The 21267-nt window shown below is 37.2% G+C and overlaps 1 protein-coding gene across 4 annotated transcripts in view; it reads right to left on the minus strand.

The window, feature by feature from the left end:
* The window catches only part of Sntg1 (syntrophin gamma 1), a 357578-nt gene that overhangs the window by 191493 nt on the left and 144818 nt on the right, over nucleotides 1–21267 (minus strand). The window lies entirely within an intron of this gene.

The raw sequence follows: 21267 nt of genomic DNA on the forward strand, positions 1-21267 counted from the left end.
TAATTTTGTTTTTATTATCTTGACACAAGCTAGAATTATCTGGACATAAGAAGCTCAATTGAGAAAGTGTCTCCAATATTTTGCCTGTAAGAAAATCTGTATGGAGCCGGGCAGTGGTGGCACACGCCTTTAATCCCAGCACTTGGGAGGCAGAGGCAGGCGGATCTCTGGGAGTTCGAGGCCAGCCTGGTCTACAAGAGCTAGTTCCAGGACAGGCTCCAAAACCACAGAGAAACCCTGTCTCGAAAAAGCAAAAAAAAAAAAAAAAAGAAAAAAAAAAGAAAATCTGTATGGCATCCTAGATTGTACAAGAAAGCAGACTGAGCAGGCTATGAGGAACAAGCCAGGACAACAAGTTCGTACATGACCTGTGCTTCAGGTCTTCCCTCCAGCTTCCTGCTTAGAGCTCCTGACTTAGCCTTGCTCAGTGTACTGTGATCAGGGATATGTGAGCCAAAGAAACCCTTTCCTCTTTATGCTTTATTTGCCATGATCTTTGTTACATAAATCAAAACCAAATTAAGTTAGACTTTGAATCAGGATCAAGGGTGATTGCTGTGACAGATCTGGCCATGTCTTTTGGGGGCAAAAACTGTGGTGGTATTGGAACTCGGGCTGCCAAATCCTTTGAGTACTCAGAGCTCAGCAGGCTATTCTGTAAAATTTTAGAATAAGAACATTGAGAACAATGCCGAAAATGGAGGCCTGGTTTATAGAGTTTCAACGCAATACAAAGACCCTACTGGGCCTTTGTGTGTATTTTGCATTAGGATTCAGTGGTGACTGGTCAGCAGAAGTTGAAGATTCAGTTGTGATTAACAAGACAGCAGCACCATTAAAGTGAAACTTTTGCTGTTCTGGACTGATTGGCCTAACAACTTGTAGTAATTGAGAAGAGACCAGCATTGATGAGGTAAAATTATCTGGGAGTATTTCCTTGGGGTCATCACACCAAAACTGTATCTCATGCTGGAAGGCGAATATCATAATACGTTGGAGTCATCCAGGTGATACTGGTTTGGAAGACAAAAAGTGTTCATGGAAAACAGGTGAGGCATGAAACTGTCAGGGCTGTAGTCTCCGAGGAGAGAAGAAGGGAGACCACTGGATGCAGTTGAGACCCCAGTAGAGTGGAGATAGCATCCGCATGTGCTGAACACCAGAAAGAACAAGAGCTCTAGAGAGGATCTGGTTAAAGCTTTGTGTGCTATGGATGGCAGAGTCAGAATAGTGAAGCTGCCACGGCCTTCTGGAGCCCAGAAGATGATAAATCACCGACAGCAAGCACTAAACTTTTTATACTATTGAATCTTAATTTGATGTGATTTGACCGCAACTGTGTCCTGGTTCTTCCCTCTTGGAGTAAAAAAGTATTTAATTTATTTTTGATATTATAGGAGTCCACAGTTTGAATTTTTAGAGACCAGACTTTTAAAGTTATGAAAAATTTAAAGAGTGTGGAACTTTGAGGGTTATTTATATTTGATATTGAAATATTATTACTAATATGAGAAAGAAAAAGTCACAGAAGAATTATGGAGTGTTTGTGTGTCAGGTTGATAAGGGGTCAATTGTTTCGGCTGATGATGACATTCAACCCTTTCTATGGAATTGTATAGGACATCTGCTTGTTTCTTCATTGTTTCTTTTAAAACAAAAATTTGATACCTTGCATTTTTTTTCACATTAACAAACCATTTTTATCTAGGACATTCATGGAGAAGTGCTGTAGTCTAATAAAGTCATGATGGCTAGGAGGACTCTGTTCTCAGGAAGTTTGAATCTAAATAATGACCAGCCTAACTCTAGATTGTGTGATGAGATAAGAGGGCACAGAAGAATGAAAAATCTATTGTGGTTGCTACTGTAGAAGTAAACTTTCTGGTTTCCTGAAATACAGTGCAAAGTCCTTGCAGGGAATGCTGAGGGCTTCGTCATAAGTGGCAGCCTCTGCTTCCCATTCCTAGTAATTTTCCCTCAGATAAGTTGCAGAGTCCAAGTCTGTTACAGAATAAGTTGACTTTTCAGTATATTCAAGTGTAAAATTTCCAGTCTAGGACCTGAGATACTCATCCCCACAAAACCACCACAGATGCAGTATAGCTATGTTTTCATCCCAGATTCATCAGCCTTTAAGAATCAAAGTCCCTGGAATGTAATTAGTTACCAACTGGAAAACTGTTTGTCCAGACATATTCTTGACTTTGGAGTTTCCGTCTCTACAAGGTACTCTTGTTTCTAAATCTCTCCTAAATTGCCATTTGAGCAGTTATGCAAATGCTAGGTGTAGTAATTAAGGAATATCTATAACAATGAGAATAGCCACGCTCCAGAAGTGTTATTTCTCTATGTCAGTGTTCATTGAGAATGATGTTTTCCCCTTTTAAACAGCCACGGGAAGTAGCAAACTGTGATCTGGGAACGGTGTTGACTCCATTCATATTTTTAGCACCACTCAGGAAATGACTTCTTATTTAAACAGCCACAAGGACAGTCAGTGCCACATTGTTCAATTTAGATCAAAATTTTCTTCTAAAAAAAAAAAAACATTCTTTTTGTATTTTACTAAAGTAGAGAAACATCTCAAGGAAAACGGTGGAATGATCAATGCCAGGCTATTTTGCAGTAAGTAGGGGTGCTGGGGTCCTTTTAAACTTGAGATGGAAGTAGGCAGCAGAAATCACACCTTTGCTTCAGTGTTTATCAAGGCTAGTGTTGCTTCTCCATCTCCAGACAGATACTCCTAGAGAACACATTTGCTACATGTTATTTATTTTTTATGCATTATCACATTAGGAATTAAATCTAGAATATGCCATATGCTCTACAAGGGCTCTACCACTGAGCTACATACACACCCTCCCCTACTGATTCAAGTTTAATTGGTAGTCTTCAAAAATACTTGCAAGTATTTTTAATTTAACTGCTTTGGAGGCAGAGACTGCCTTGGTTCTTTCTTTATTAAGCAGTTCTACATGTTTGGTATGTGTTTTGCATCAGAAATTCTCTGCTCTGGCGGTTGGTTAAATCTCCCTGTTGATAACTAAGGGCAGGGGGACTTCCTAGTTTGTAGTAATTAATGCGGCAGGCTACGTTCCGCCACCCGGCTAGCTTTACCCGAAATAATTACACGGAAACTGTATTCTTTTAAACACTGCCTGGAACATTAGTTCCAGCCTCTTATTGGCTAGCTCTTACATATTGTTCTAACCCATTTCTAATATCTAAGTAGCACCACGAGCTGGCTTACCAGGAAAGATCTTAACCTGCATCTGTCTGGAGTGGGAGAATCATGGCGACTCACTGACTTGGTTTCTTTCTCCCAGCATTCTGTTCTGTTCACTCCACCCACCTAAGGGTTGGCCTATCAAATGGGCCTAGGCAGTGTCTTTATTAATTAACCAATGAAAGCAACAGATAGAAAGATGACCCTCCTCCATCACTAGTTCCTGTGGAATTCCTAGAACTCTCATCGTAGAGAAACCACATGGCCTTGACCAGCACAGCGCCTTCCTACCTCACATTCAGATTGATTCATACTTACAAGGTATGAGGAAAATAAATTACTACACTGGCTCATTTTATCAATCAAACTGACTGAAACATGATGCTCAGATTTCCAGTAATGTATAAATTTGATAACATTCTAGGAGAATGTTTTGAATGACAATTATCATTAAAAATGTAACTTAACAAAGCAGATTGCTTTCACAATATAGGTGGTTCTCTTTCAATCAGTTGACACCAAGGACAGAAATAAAGGCTGACATCCTGCCTTTGCCTACATTTGTTAGTCAACAGCCTTTGAACATACAAAGCAGCATAGCCTCTTTTCAGTACTCTGGACTGGTGCTTTTTGAGACAAATAGATGTAAGGCTTAGGTTGCTTATATGAGAATTTGACCCAATTCCTCCATCTCTTTTTAAAAACTGTATCCTATATGTTCTGCATCTCTGCCAAACATTGCTTTCCTAAAGTATCAAGCATAATTTTAGGCATTTTGTTATATCTATTGAGTCTAGATTAACACACCATACATGGAAGAGTAAGCTATGTAGGATTAAACTGTTCCTGTTAGACTCAATAATTTTCTTAGATTTAGGAATTAATTTTGAATGTAATATTACAATATTCTTAGCTTTTATGCTCAAAAGATTTATGCTATTATTTTTCATTAATTATTGCATGTGTTTGAGGTTGACATAGAGGGTAGATATGCATGTGTACATATCTTCCATATTGTACAACCTTCCATATTGTTAATAAAGTTAACATCAATTTATCATTATTGTAGAGGTCATAATATCTCAAAATATTTTCTGTGAAGTAACTTAATAATAATGCATATGTTTACAATCATAGTACTTACAAGCCAGGTGTGGTAGTATATACCTTTAACCCTAGCACTCTGTTGTCTGGCAGGTAGATTGTTGTGAGTTGGAGGCCAGCCTATTCTACATTGTAAATTCCACTCTCAAAAAAACAAAAGAAACTAAAACAATAATAAATCAAAAACCAAATACAAAAAGAAAACAGAGAGTATATGTAACATGTCATCTGAATATTAAAAGCTCAGTTCTTTTGCTCCAAAACTCACATGTTGAAATGCTCACCCTGTGTATCAGGGAATATTACCATACTTAGAGGTATCAGCCATTAAGTTAAAACATGGTCATGTGGATGTGAGCTAATCCTCAGGAGCACTAGTAGCTTCAAAAGAGAAGTTCAGAAGACTGAAGGGCACAATAGGAAAAAAAATATGAAGACAAGGAGCAGCCTTCAGGCTACTAAAGAACTAATAGGAAGTAATTCTTGGTCAGCCTATAAAACCAATATGTTGACACCAGCTTATAAAACCTTACTGAGGTAAACGTTATTAAGTTGCTATTTACAAGATTTCTTAAACTACCTATTAGGGCTTTTTTGTTTCTTTCTTTGCTTATGTTTAGTAGCAAAAAGCATAGCAGACAGGAAAGACCTTTTAAAAGCCTCTTCAAGCCATCATCCATATCTTCCGTTTTGTGCTTTTCTTCAGCCTCCTTCATTACCTCACTAGTTTAGGAAAACTCAGTATTTCTAAGTAAAATAATCTTATGTTTACACTCCCACTTAAGTCACAAGGGGCTGATGCACAGCACTTTTGTGTTTATCCATGAAGCCCGTAAGGTCTCAGGAAGCAGCTATTGCTTGGCTGTAAAAGGCTCGTATCTTCAGGAACTTCTGAATTCCGGCTTTCCCTAAACTGCATAGGTGCCTGGGATCTCCGCTGTATTTCCGTGACAGCACTGATATTTAGCGGGGCTTCCGCAAAGCAACACACATTTCCTGGACATGCTAAAACAGTAAATGGCAGGAAATCATTTTAAATCGTCCTCCTCAATCGTAAACATCTTTTAAAAATCAGTTTTAGACAATAGACATTAAAGACGTAGTGACTAATGAAAATAACTGTCTGCTCTTTCTTTCCCTAGAAACATAACTTTATTGATTCTTATAATTTATAGTTCAAAAATTCTGCCATTTTCTCATCTAGATTTTTCTTTCATTTTATTTCCCCACATTTTATTTTCACATCATGCAGGAGACATTTTGATTTGGGGGCCATTCATGACCTATTTCTCAGAACACTCATATAATTAATAATTACTGAAATGGGGCATAATATATGACACATAGACAGCCTATAACAGCATGAGCGTTTAAACTTGAATCAATATGCAGTTTTTTGTTTATCTAAGAGCCATTGTCAATAGTTCACAGTAAATTCAACCTCAGGATGTTGGAAGAGATTTCCATTTCAATTAAGCACAGCCCTTTATATTAGTTTTAGTGAAGGCTAAAGCACACCACAGTTTAAATCAGTCAACATCTGTGATAAAGAAGAAATACCCAGAATTTGATGAAAAGGCATGAGCTTCCACAGTTGGTTATGCTGACACTGGGAATAGTGGAAACTCCATATGGGGGGAATGTGTCTGCTCCAGACCTGATTTACTAAGTAAAGGAAGAAGTGACCTGAGTGTGGTAGAACTATGGAATGATGTTCTAGATGAAATTCATGGATAAAATCAATAAAGGAAGAGGCTAGCTGAGAACCAGCATCGTACTTTTTCTGCTTCCTGGCTGCTATGAATTTTACTCTGTCATGGCCACTCTTTGATGACTTATGGAATCAGTCTAAACCACGAGCTAGAAAGAAGAGGTGGAAGGGAGCAAAAGAAGAAAATAAGAAGATCAGTTCATAACAAGACATGGTATGTACCATAATGAAACTTATTATTAGAGATAGGCTTTAATGTTTGTTCATTATATCAGTTTATATATTACTAAAATCAAATTGTGTTAGCTTATTTTTCCAGTAGACTTTATAAATAATAGATTTAACAACATTAAGTTTATGAAACGTGCTCATAAATTATCAGGGAGAAGCAACTTTTTGAAGAATGTTACACAATTCCCAAGAGAGCAGAAAGACAGTGTCTTTGAACATGAAAAAAGTCAACACTGTATTTATACAATTTGGCTGCTAATCTAGTTGATTAATTTTTTAACCTTGCCATTTATATTTACATTATATTATCAAACACCACAAAATCAATCTTGTTTTTAAGTTGTGTTCATATCCTTTGAAATACTTGATAAAAATCTGCATTTTCACAAACCAAGATGGAACTCTACCTATCATTTGTGCAAAATTTGGTTTTATTTAAATTAAACATGATGTCATAAAGAATATCAACTTGGTTGTACTTTTAGAGTAATTTGTTTCCAACATGTGTGTTCATATTCATGCAATTTCTAGACTGATGTTCTACAAAGTGTTTACTTGAGATATAGGTCGTTCACACCTCTGTGGTTAGAGACGCAATGGTTGGCAAGGGAAATGAGTCCTCTCACAACAATCCACTGGAGTAATGTTTGAATTTAGATAATCTAGTATTCTCTTGAGTTCATCTCAGAATTGCATTCACGTAATAACAAAAGGCTATTATATGCATAGTACAGAACTAAATATAAAATATAAAATGCATGAGTAGCAATTTTGGACCATGAATTGTGTTTTTAGGTTACCAAGGGCACCTTGGTAATCATAATCATTAGTAGTTTCATGTCCTCATTGAAAGAAATCAGTCTCAGGTGTACACATTTACATATGATTTACAGGGTTCTTTGCTGTCCCATTAGGCAACCTTAAATTTGGGAATTCAGACATTCATGGTTTTTTGCTTGAATGTATTAAAATATTGTAGAATTAACTTCAATGTTATGTCTGTATACAAAATAAACTAGCTACTTTCCCCCAAGAATATCACAGAAGTATTCAGAATCTTTTCATACTGAAAGGTCATAAAAACAGGGATTACCCTTTATAGAGATCATCAATAACAACAAATGTATTCAATTGAGATATTATAAATATGCTACAAAATTGTATTGACAGCATGTAGATATTCAAGTTATTTTATTTCCTTCTATAATTTATTTTTAAGCTAAAAATGTCATGACATTATTCACCACATTATTAATTATTTTAGGATTTAATTATGAATATAAATAATGCATATGTATACATAATATACATACATTTGTAGCAAATAGACACAGACATATTTATCTTAAAGACTGGCAAATACAATGAATGAAAGGTTTAATTTTTCATTCCCTGGTGAATCCCTGGTTTCTGGTCCTGAGAATCAACAGAATATTGGTTGATATATATACATTTTGCACTTATAACGTTTAGATTTTACAGATAGAATATACTCAGAAAGAAAAGTATAAATGTTGCTATTAAAAACCACAGTTATACTACTCCTCGGCATATTCTCCAAGGACTCAACATCCTCTGCCACAGATCTTACACAATCATTTTCCTTGCTGCTGTGTTCATAGTAGCTGGAAAATGGAAACAACCTAAATTTACTTCCATGACTGAATGGGTCATGAAAATGGGGTACATACCATCTACAGAATGCTATTCAGATGTAAAGAAAAATGAAATAATAAACTTTGCAGGTAAACAGAACCAGAAAAGATCATAGTGAGGGAAATAACCCAACACAGAAGAAAAATGTCACATATTCTTTCTCATCAGAGTCTCCTACTCCAAACTTTAGAGGTGTATACACAGCATGGCGTAACTAGAGAAACCAGGAAAGCACAAAGGGATCATTGCAAGGTAAAGGGGTGGAGGAGCAATAGAGGGGGAAATATAAGGGTGCAGGTGATTTATCTGGGAAATGGGGGAAATGATCTTCAATTAGGGAGTGAAAAGGAAGGTAAATCTAAAAGGACGGAGGAGGGTGAAATAACTCTAAGTCTATATGGAAAGGTTATAGAGGATTATACTACCAACTATTTACCGACCCAAATTCTTAAGTCTGAGTATAAATACATGTATAATATTAAATGTATTTTTCTTATCTGGGCTGACAGTGCTTCCTCCAAAATCTGAAGACCACCTAACAAAAACTCCATACGAGGCATAAGCATTTTTTTTCTGTGCTGTTAATCGCAGTTGTTCAAGAGACTTCCAAACCATACACCCTATTAGTATTGCCTCTGATTGCCTACAAGATGTGGAAGTTAATTCTTCAGTTCAGCAGACACCATGTACATAGTACAGGTGCCAGAGGACCTGATCTGGTACATGCATGAGTGTTTTCTATCTGAGTATTAGCTTTCATGGTACCAGAAGGCACCAGACAAGCTTCCAAGTGAAGGAGAGAGCCGATACTCCCACCCAGCTATGTTGCTTATGAACCGTTACATTGCACAGCTTTGCAAAATAGTCCTATGGGCACATTAGTGACATGAATACCACCTTGGCAGTACCAAGAGCTCTATGTAGACTTATGATTGATTCAAAAGGAAAGAATGTCTGGGATTCAAAACCTAGCCAAATACATATGGCTAGATAAGTCACAGATCTTATAGAAGAGTGCACAGTTGAAATTTATATAACCGGCATAATATCTAATTACATTATACATATTCATCCTTATACCCACAGACCAGTGTAGTCCTCATCAAAGAAACATCTTTTTGAAACAGATGGAGAACATTACAGAGAACTGCAATCAGTCAAAATGCAGAGTCATGGAGTTCAGTCTCACTGAATAAGTACATGTGCAAAGACGCCAGTGCCTTCAGCTTAAGAGAACACTGCAGAAGAGTGGGAAGAAGATTGCGAGAGCCAGGGGAGCAGGGAGTAGTGAGACTGTGTCTGCTGGCAATGTCAGAAGCTACACTCAAAAAGTCTCACCAACATGACTATGTAAACAAGAGCTTAATGAGGAAGAAACCAATAGACATACCAATGTGAACAGGGAAAGACAGGAGGCCTCAACCCCACACAAAGAACTAAAGGCAACCACAGAATGCTGAGCGCAGGAGCATTCTTCTCCAGGGAAGAACATACTAATTGCTTATCCAATAGCAAATGGTCAACCCTGAAAACAAACATTCATATGGAGAAGGTAACATGTATGTATATTGTATACATATACACATACGCACGCACACACACATATACACATTTAACAACATTTAACGAAAAATAGGTTATATGTTTGAAAGAGAGTAAAGAAGGGTATATGAGATGGTTTGGATGAAAAAAAGAGAAGAAAGAAATTATATAATTTTTAATCTCAAAAATAAAAGAAAAAATTAAAAAGTAACTAAATAACTAAAAAGACAAACAAAATGTTTAGATAAAAATTATAAAAAAATAAGTTCATTACATTAGCAGTTAGATGCTTTGTCTGGTAGATGTTTATGTGAAATATTACTTAATAAATAATTAAATATCGCAGCTTCTTTTCTTAGCTGTAACATGCATAAAGTTTAGAAATCATTTCCATCCTTACAAGAATGAGTCACAGTAGATTCAATAACCTTTTAGACCATCTCAGAAATGAGATATCAGGGCCTTTGCCTCTCTAAATTGGAGAGGTGGGCAGATAGAGAGAACAGGTAAGGTAAACCCCTCTGGAGGATACACTGGTGGGTCAAAGGTTGGACTCTTCTAGAGAAGCTGGAGAGCATGGGAGTATAAATAGTTAACTGCTGCACAGAATCAAATTTTAATAAATAATCAAAAGACTATGCTAGACAAATGGATCAGCCGTTAAAGTCTAGACTCACAAACAAAAAATAGAAGAAGTAATCAAAAGATATGACAGACCCAAACCCTGCAAAGAAATGCACTTATGACCATGGACCAAAAGCTTGTAGTTGAGAGAGTAAGTGATTTGAAATAAGTAAAAAGATGTAGGGCCAAATATCTGGGAGCTGTTCACAGTTACTGATCAACAGAGCTGCAGGCACATGCACAGCAGAGCGAGATAAAAACAAAATTCACACTTGGGCAGTTTTTAAAATCTCACAAGCTAAGCAAAGGGGAAGTCTTGGAAACAGCTGTGAGTGGAGATGGGGAGAGGCCCTTGTCATTATGAACAAGGGTAAAATTCATGTTTTGTTTAGTTTTTCACACAGAAATGCACACGACTATTGGCATATGGTGTATTTTTTCTTTTCTTTTTTTTTAAGAAAAACAACCTAAATTTGTGTTTTATAGCAAGGAATTTTTTACTTCAAAGGTGAGTGAAAGACAAACACGCCACTAGAAAGTGAGGGTACAAAAATCATATCAGAAAAAGAGACTGAATTGAGCATGAAACACTTGTCTTACACAGTGTATTATAAGATGATCAGGTGGGAAAGGAAAAAGACAAGAAAAAAAAGCCAGCAAAGCAAGGAGGTCTACCATATTTTCTCTTTACCCCTTGATCTATTCCAATGTAATTCCAGATTTAAAAAAAAAAAAAAAAAAAACCTTTTGCAATTCAGTCAGAGACAACAGTATACAAAGAAGTAAGATAAGAAGAACAATATGGATCTTGAGGGACATGTATGAGGAAGGGACACTGCTGTGCAGTACAAGATCTGCAAGTCAATGATAGTTCATTCTTTTAAATTATTGCAAGCATAAATTAGAAACTCTAGCACATCCATTAAACCTTTATAAACAATGGATATTATTGGTATGCTAGGGAAGGGAGAAAAAAATGAATCATTTTTTTAAATGTGTGTCCAAAACTTGAGAAGTCAGAAAAAGTGAAAAGAGACCCAAAGCAATGCAAGTTGCCATAAGGACAGCAGATATGACTGCAGACACTCAATAATCATTTTGTGTTTGGACGATATACAATTTTTAAGTAAACAACAGGCGTAAAGAAGATCAAACTCAAATTGTCAAACAAAAACTCAGTAATAAATTATGAAAACTATCACTTTACATAAATTAATGTGATAGGATATCATTAAAAGTTTGAATAATTAAATGCCCTCACTTCTTTGAATCAAAAGGAAGCTGGCACGGATATAAAGAATATGTGTGTGTGTGTGTGTGTGTGTGTGTGTGTGTGTGTGTGTGTGCATACACATATATATATGGCATTAGCAACTTCATCCAACTTTGCTTAATTTTAAAAGAAGAAAAGTGCCAGACTTCATATGTACTGCTTTTAAAATGTATAATTACTGTGCATAAGCATGTTTGGACAGTATTTTCTAGTTTCTTTTTCTGTAGTTTGGAGAGTGATTTTGATCTTTTAATAACTTCATATCATACAAGAGAGAAAGATCTTATACATTGTCATGAAAATGGTCTTTGTAAAGAGACTATAATGTAAAGTCATTGCTAAGGATAATAATAATAACATAAAATTAAAAAAAGAATTCAAAGATTCATTAAAAAGGAAAATTATTAGAAATAAGCCAGGATTTTTCTGAAAGTCAATTATTGAACACCCTTGCTGAACTGCCTTTTTGGAGCCTGTTCCCTTTGGAGGGATCCCTTGCTCAGCCTAGATATAGGAGAGAGGGCCTTGGTCCTGTCTGAAAGCGATGTGCCAGACTTTGTTTACTGGCCATGAGAAGCCTTACCCGTGCTGAAGAGCGGATGGGGGGAGAGGGAGAATATGGGGTGGAGTGTGGGAAGGGGAAGCAGTGGGACTGGGATTGTTATGTAATATGAGAAAAGATTGCTTTTAAATTAATTAATTAAAAATGTAAATACATGGTGTGAAAATTCATGAAGCTTCCTAAAATCCTATTAGACAAATGAGCTGTTTTTCACAATTGCACCCTCTTTTCACAACTAAAAATCCACAAGTCTGACACAGGGAAGATGTCATTGACATGGATGGTGCTAGTGAAAAATGCAACCACTCTATTCACGTTCCTGTGGAACACTCAACAAAGCAGACCATCTTCTGAAACAAAATAGTGATATTTTGGAAATATTAAAAGCCTGCCTTCAGATCACATTGGAACTATCATAATATCTCTGTAACAGAAAGATGGATGTATTTTCCTCAGTGTTTGGCAAAGAACACCCTTGTCTTTCCTATTCAGACACTATAAAATAATACATGGAGCAAAAAAAGGAAACATGTACGCAGCTGATCTAAAGATAATGAAATATAGTTGTTAGATGGAAAATTACAAAAGAATAACATAAAATGGTGCCAAAATGTACACCTGGGAAAATTACAGAAAGACAAGCCACATGAGTCTAAAGCAACTTAGGAAAAGTGGTTACAAAATTTAGAGCCAAAATCAGTAGAGCAGAAAACAGGAAAATGGTAGGTGGAATAAAATCAACATGATGTGTTTTGCAAAAGAAATAAATTCATGATAATCTTAGTTAGGGCTTCTAGAGAACCAAAGTACCTGTGAGGTAAAACTTTTTTTTTTTGTTTTAGTTTGGTTTGGTTTGGTTGGTTGGTTGGCTGGCTGGCTGGCTGGCTGGTTGGTTGGTTGGTTGGTTGGTTGGTTTTTTGTTTATTTGTTTTTGAGACAAGGTTTCTCTGTGTAGCTCTGGCTGTCCCGGAGCCAACTCTTATAGACCAGGCTGACCTCGAACTCACAGAGATCTGTCTGCCTCTGCCTCCAGAGGTAAAGCATTTTTATAGTTCCACATCATAGTCTGTCACTGAGGGAAGTTGGGGCAGGAACTCAAGCAGGACAGGAACCCAGACAGAGGCAGGAAGTGATGCAGATACAAGGTAGAAGTGTTGATTACTGACTTTCTCCGTTTGTTTTCTTATTATTCACCTGGGCATCACCTGCCTAGGAGTAACACCACCCACAATCAGTTGGGATGTCCCTCATTGCTAAATAAGTAATTGCTCCACGGGCCTGCACAAAGTCAATCTGGTGCTCCCTCTTCCGAATGACTCTAAAACTAGCCAACACAATGATCCTGCGGGCGGGCTACTCAATGATGAAGAGAAAAAATATCTAATGTTAGATATAATGCAGGCTTATTACTCCATTAGATCAAAGGATATCAAAGTAGTATGTGTTGAGAATATTCCCATAAGTTTGATGATTTAGGTAAAATCATTTGTTAAAATAGTCCATGCAATACAACTAAGAGAGAACATATACTTATTTTATGATAGCTATATTGCATAGACACAAATAAATAGAAAACTGTAGCAATTCATCATCTTCAAAAAATAAAATAAAATCTCTACATCTCCCACAGAAAATGGAAACAAAAGCTTGGTTTCTTAGCTTCTTCACTGAGACGAGCACTACTTTTGAAGTAAAATCAGACTGTCGTAGGCAGCACAGGGATCCGTGTCTGTTGTGAGTATAGACTTGTACATTTATACAAAATCCCAACAGGAAATCCAATAGCAAAAAGAACTGTGTACTACACTGTGTGGAATAAAAAGCTTGTTTGACTTTCAAATAATAAAATTAAAATAATAATTCAATATTCAATAAAATAAAATTTCAAATAATAAAATCCACCACCTCATTAGTCTTGACACTGAACAGTCCAATGATATGGGAGAAAATACATATAATTCAATAAAAACCTAACACTTCTTTGAGATAATAAGAACTACATGCAAGAAATAGTAAGTCCAAGGTAAAAATTAATGATTTTTCTCCACTAATATTCTTTAATCACTCACCACTGCTATTAGGGAGCCTAACAGGAGTCAGGACAGTAAGACAATAAGTTAATAATAAGATTTGAATAAGTAGAACAGTAAGATTAGAATTAAAAATTGTTTCTGTTTTCCAATGATGTAATTATTAGATAGTTCCAAGAAAATGACCCCTTCTCTCCCATGCAAAATATTCTTGAAATAAAACATTCCATAGGGCAAACTCACAGAATACAAATTGAGTGCTATAGATTGAATATGAAATATTCTGTACAGATGGATGTATGGAGTGTGTGATCTCATTTCTTAGGGCTTGATGAAGGTAGCTGCTAATGAGCTATACAACAGAGCTAGGAAATGCAGCAGACAGGAAAGTTTGGAGGACTTGGTTTCCCGCAGCCAGCATCCAGACTGCTTGGCAGAAAATGGCTAGAGACAGCGTACCCTGATAGTAATTCTTCTAATTTTGTTATTGAAAAAATGAAACATGTCCCGGCAATGCTGAAGCATGCACGGGCAGCCCATTTATATTGGGTTTCATGGTCTGAGTTGATAAGCGTGACGGACCAGGTCTCTTCCTCAAGAAACAGGCTCCACCGAGATATAAACTCAGATTGCTGGATTCAGAGTCCAGAGCATTAACCATTACAAGGTTTAAAATAAAAAAAAGTAAGGGTAATAAGAACCGTATGGCTATACCAGCCTAAGTTTATGCACATGGCGGTCTCATAGCAGCTTCGTTGCCGGGCACCTGGGAACCTGAGTTACACCTAAAAATTTGTCAGCTGCTCCCGGTCTGTGGCGGGACTGCTGAGGGTAGCCCGTGCCCTGTACGGGCACAACAGACAATAAGGGACCTTGCTGCCTTTTCCAAGGTCCCTGGCAAACAGCCAAGCTGCAAAATAAACCAGCTAGCTGCCCAAGAGTAGCAGACCAGCTGCAGCAAAGCTCCGCCCTGCCCAGACAGGTGTCTGTGAAAATGTAAATGAGCAATTTAGAGCCTGTCGGCTAGCAAGACTTGCAGCTTGGTTTAGAAAGACAGCTTACAAACTTTAAATAAAATATCCAACGGCTATGGTCCTATTTATTATTGCTTACAGGGGATCATGAGCCCCTCAATGAGATTATTAAGGGGCGTAATGATTCTAACTCCCCCCAGGAAGCTCACAGAAGCTGCTAACAAATGCTGGCTCTAAAAAAGCATACAATTAATGTGCCCATACAATACAACTTGAAAAGATAAAATTGGGAGTGTTTTACCCTGAGCCACCACATAATTCCTTAAATCATGTCCTTTTAACTCTAAACATCTTAAATGTGGATTTAATGAGCAGTCTGCCATGGACAGATTTTGGCATGATGGCACCAAGGTGACCTTCACTAAAGCAAGGTAGAGAGACTCTTGCACTGCATTAATATGTGGTCGAGGATATGTCTGTGTTTTTTCACAGGAGGATGGTGAAGCACAATGACTTCCAAACTATCCGGTTCAATGTGTACAGCAAAAGGATTTCAGCCCTTGGTGATATGGCAATCACTGATGTGCGCACAGAAGAGTCAAAACGAGGTTCCTAAATCTGTGTTCCTGATATTCTAAGTCCATCATGCTGCAGTCTGAGAAGGAAAGAAAGATCATGGTAACGACTGGAGATTCCTAGTTTCTTGGTGGACCTACTGCACAAACTTCTAGACCTTGGTGTGCCTTGTTTGCTTTGGAGCTGACCCAGGAACGCTGACTGAATGTTTGACAGTTTATCCATACTCTATCTTGGGATACAGAATTCATTTTGCCAGTATGGTATTCAATCTGCTGTTAAAATAATAGACCTGAAAACTAAGGCCTCAAATTTCCCCTTCGGGGAAAAAAGACTAGTAACAAATCGTGACCAAAGCCCCTCTTCAGAAATTAGATGAATAGCCTAAAGGTTCTCAAGGCTGCTGCTCAGAAACTAGAACAACTCAGACTTATCTTTGAAACCTAAAAGCAGTAAGACAGATGGACTAAAGGAGGGGAAAAAGAAGGCTCATAACTCACCCATCACAGAAACCTTTCCTTGTCTTTTGATTAGAACAATTTAAGAAAATTGTGATTTGACAAATTGCATATTTATTGTTAATTTGTATGCTATAATTATGATATTGACCTGTTGTGATTTGACAAATTGCATGTTTGATGTTAAATCCTATGCTAAAAGTATGATTTTTGACCTGTTAATGTTTGTAACTGTTTTAGTTCATTATGAAGATGCTACTGATTGGAAAAAGGCTAGAGCTTGTCTGAGAGAATTTTGACATTAGATTTGATATATTTAAGAGACAAATTTGGATTTTGATTGTAACTAAAAACTGTTGGGAATATCCTAGACCAATTTAAAAGAAGGCAATTCCACCTCTAATCATATTTCACTCCATTATTAAGAGATATTTCAACCACAGGAGCATATATATTGCAAAGCATTATCTGCTTGCATATGCTTATCTAGTTGTTGGTATACTCGCTTGACAAAAAGTTGGCTCAAAAGTGGACAGCGCCAGAGATGCTTTCTCTCTTAACCCTTTATTAACACAGGCTGGTGGCCAGGGACACATAAGATTCAGCCCCCAGGCAATCTAAGACAGGACATACATGGCAGAATGTATGTGCTGATGACAGGCAAACCTGTAAAATGGGAAAATGACCCCCACGGCAGGCACAGTCATCTCTCCTGATCAGAAGCATGGGCTTTATCAAATATAATAAAAAGAGAAGAATTACTGGGGAACACACAGATGTGAGCCTGTTCCACCTTGTCTGAAGGTCAGAGAGTTTGAGCCTATTTTTGCTCTTTCAAAATTGTTGACAACAGGTGTGGCTATAAAACAAGATATCCTAACCCAAGGTGTGGCTCCCTGGTGTTTTAGACATTAAGATGGCCCATAGAGGTGGATCTGCTCCACTCTGAACAAAGGTCAGAGAATTCAAGCATTCTCCTGTGCTCCTTCATTTAGGAGGTTTGACATAGGGAATGGCTGCCTACAGGATACTTGGCCTAGGGTGTGTTCACTGTGCCAAATATCAAATGCTTCCCTCAGGAATTAATGACCTGAAGTCTCAAGTATTACAGCAAGTGACTGCTCTGGTTGACCTTTGTGTCCTGTTAAAGCAAACTTTCGCCTTCTTCCCCCCTTTTGTATTGGGTTATAAAAGTGTATGGAAAATAAACACAGGAGAACTCAGAACTCGGCATTCAGCATTCACTGGATTGCCATTCTGTTACTCTCCTGTGTCTCTGTGTTTCTTTCTTATATCTGTTCTTCCTACTTAACATTTCTAATCCTCATGTTCCTATTCTGGAAAGTAGGAGCTCGCCATGGCTAGGACCAAAATGTGGCTTATGACAACCCATACATAAAAAGGCATTGTTACAGGAAAATACAGGAGGAAATACAGTGGGCTTGGATTTGTTGATGACATTTCAGATATAACTTGAAAATTGAAAGGAATGATTATAAAATTAGAATTTTTTTAAATTAAAATAGAAAAGTTTGTTCTTTAAAAGATACCATCAAAAATTGAAAATTCAAGTAAAGCTTAGTAAAAATATGTTGATACTCTTGAATGGTAAAAGATTGGCTGTAAACTCCTAAAATAGCAGAAGAATTAAGCAATCTGCATGAAAATGGGTCCAGGTTCTGAAGGACACTCTATGGTGAATACTATATAGCTATAGCAAGCTAACAAACATTAAAATTCACTCACTGCAACTGTTACTCAGTGAAGAGTATAAAATTCAAATTATGAGATATCATTGCACACCTGTTAGAAAGCTTACACTCTAGAGATCTAATAGTGCCAATTGTTGACAGAATTCAGAGAGAGTACCACAGTTATACCCAATCTCAAAAACAAACAAGCAAGCAAACAAAAGCATATCCTGACTCAAAGGATAGAGACTCTTACGAAGAAAGTTGGGTCTTTCTACGTGTTTGGCTTGTTGTACTCACACATACTTAGCAGTTCAATTTGAAAACTTAGTTCCAAAGATAGTGGTTTTCCTGGCCATTTATTTCCTGTTGACAAAAAGTCTAAGTGATTGAGACAACCTTCAGTAAGCGAGTAGATGGCTTGCTTCATCAGCAGCACTGAAAATGGAATTCAGCAGTAAATGAATTCACTACCAAGTTGAGAAGCTACTGAGTAAACAGCATGTTGATTAGTGAACAGAAACCAGCCTGAGAAAAACCACAAAGTCTCATGTCTCATTACACCAGATTCTGGAAAAAGAAAGCTGAAGTGATTTTTTAAAAGGCTCAGTAATTTCAGGAGAATGCAGAAAGGCACTAGCATGAGGCAGGAAGAGGAGAAAGGATGTATAGAATATTCTTTACATCATTAATCGTTCTGTGTTCTGGTGCAATTGTAAATACATGATGTCATCTATGTGCCAACGAACACAGTGAAGGAACCCACAGCCAGGAATGCAGGCAAAGCCTGGAGCCCCAGAACCTGGGAGCTAGGAATGAGTACAGTAAGCAATACACACAAATTAAAAAGGAATATCAGGAACAAGGGAGCCTCATGGAGGAGTCAGTCTGAGAGTCTGCAATCGATTACATGTGAAATGATTCCTGTGGAGCGCAACAATTTTGCTACTATTATGAATCATAATGTATGCAGAGGAGCATTAATAACATAAGAGGCCAATTACTGATAATTAATTAATTCTTATGTTTTTCCACAGAAGAAACAATTTAAATCAACTGTTGCTTTGCATTTGAAACTAATTTCCAGGAGTCACATTGTTACTGATGTCACCACTATCCGACTGTTTAATAACAGCAGCTCTGAGTTGTAATCCTGAGAGCAGACACTATGCTTACTCTTCGTACTGTGACTGAAGTCCTTCGTCACAAAGATAATCATAAAATATGATGGACTTGCATTTTTCACTAGTATGAGAGTTTGCCTAATGAAATTTAAAATTGTTCCAAAAGGAATTAGAAGCAAAAGACTGGTCTTCCTCTACAGGGGCTCAGTGGTAGCATACTTGGACTGTGCGCTCCTGAATACAGTGAACTATGCAGCATCTGTCTCTGAGTCACAGCTGTTGAAATAGAATGGATTATCTGTAATAGGCATTGAATAGATTAAAAAATGAATGGGAACAACTATAAACCTGTTAGGGATAATTCAGATTTCCAATATAAAATAAGAAAAACCTATAATGCAAGAAAACCTTTTTCCCACTATTTACAAAACAGCCTTTCTTCAATCATTCCCTGGAGAATTAACCCTACAGAGTTTAGCTTAGATTTACATCAAAAATTAAAAGAACTTTAATCCTGAGAACTATTATGGAAATCAAATTTAAGTCTAATCTCTATTTCATAAGTTTTTATGTTAGTGTTAACATATTCAGTTTTCACCCTACTGACATCTTTTCTCTTTGAAATATGACAAATTATCTGCCCTGAGGTATTGATGCACAAGCAGAATTCTCACAGCAATACCCAATCTCACTGTGTTCACACACTGACTCTCTTTCAGGTAAACCTCTTCCTTGCTGCTCTTGTGTACTTTGGAGCTAAAGAACCAACAGGTCTGAACCTGGACTCTGGAATGTTAGAACACACTGTCTCCCCATCTGCAGCTAAAGTGTTGGGGGCCAGGTGTAAGTACCAGGTCACCGGTTCCCCACCTCTGCTGCCAGCTCCTGACCCTGTATCCCTGGAGTCTGAGCCAGTTGCTGAGGATGGGGCATTGGGACCCCCCAGAGCCCATTCAGGGGACAGCCAACCTGTGAGGAGAAGCCTGGGAAAAGTGCCCAAGTGGCCGAAGCAGCCAGCTGGCAAGAGGTGAGAGCTACCAACTTTGAGATGTCCATCAGCAGTCACAGGATCCTTCCCCTCCCACCCACCCCCGCCCACCCCAAGCAGAAATAAAGACTTGCACTTGCTTCTCTCAAAAAAAACCAAAAAACCAAAAAGCAACAGCAACAAGAAAACCTCTCCATTTAATTTCATGTTGGCTTCATTATATTGCTTTTATTATGTTTAGGTATGTTCCTTGTATCATGATTGGATGTTGAATTTTGTTTATATGGTGTATTACATGGATAGATTTTTATATGGTAGGTTGAACATCCCTACATTTCTGTGATGAAGCCTACTTGATCATGGTGGAAAATCTTTTTGATGTGCTCTTGGATTCGGTTTTTGAGTACTATACTGGGTACTTTTACATCCATGTTCATAAGGGAAATTGATCTGTAATTCTCTTTTTATCTGGTAAGTCTGGCTGTGGATTGGGTTACTGTGGCCTCATAAAATGAATTTGGCAATGTTCCCTCTGGTTATATTTCATGGAATAATTTAAGGGATGTTGGGATTATCTCTTTTTGGAAAGTTTTCTAAAATTCTGTGCATAAAGCATCTGGCCCTCTGCTTTTTTTTTTTTCTTTTTCTTTTTTGGATTGGGAGTCTTTTAATGACTGTTGCTATTTCCTTAGTCATTATAGGTCTGTTTACATTGTTTGTGTGATCTTGACTTATGTTTGGCAAGTGGTATCTGTTGAGCAATTTGTTCTTTTCTTTTAGCTATTCCAGTTTTGTAAAGTACAGGTTTTTGAAGTATGATCAAGTTACTCTTCGGATTTTCTCATTGTCTATTTCATAGCCCCTTTTTATTTCTGATTTTATTAATCGGAACATTCTCTCCTTGTCATTTAGTAAATTTGGGTGTTTGTTTATGATGTTGACTTTTCTCAAACAACCAACTCTTTGCTTCATTGATTCTTCATATTGTTCTTTGTGTTTCCATTTTATTGATTTCAGCCCTCTATTTTCTGCCTTGTAATCCTCTTGGGTGTGTTTACTTCTTTTTGTTTTAGAGATTTCAAGTGTGCTGTTAAGTTGCTAGTATGGGATCTCTGCAATTTCTTTATAAAAGCACTTAGTGTTAATGACTTTCCTCTCAGTGCTGCTTTTATTGTGTCCCATAAGTTTAGGAATGTTGTTCACTTATTTTCATTGAATACTAGGGTGTCTTTAATGTCTTTTTTTATTTCTGTCTTGACCCAGTGATCATTCATTAAGGATATATACCTACATGTTTATCAGTTGTTTTGACAAAATTTTCATTAAACATAACAGAAGTAGTAAGTTCACCCTGAAACTTATAGCCTCCCTATCCTGGGCTTTTTTTATTTTTTACAATGCCACTAATGGACTTGCTTCTGAGAAGTATGCCCTGATTCCAAACAAAACACTGTTACCTCTAGAGCAGTCATGCCACTATTACACCAACGAGCATAT

Source organism: Chionomys nivalis, chromosome 16 (assembly GCF_950005125.1).
Source record: "Chionomys nivalis chromosome 16, mChiNiv1.1, whole genome shotgun sequence".
In the NCBI taxonomy this organism is placed as follows: domain Eukaryota; kingdom Metazoa; phylum Chordata; class Mammalia; order Rodentia; family Cricetidae; genus Chionomys; species Chionomys nivalis.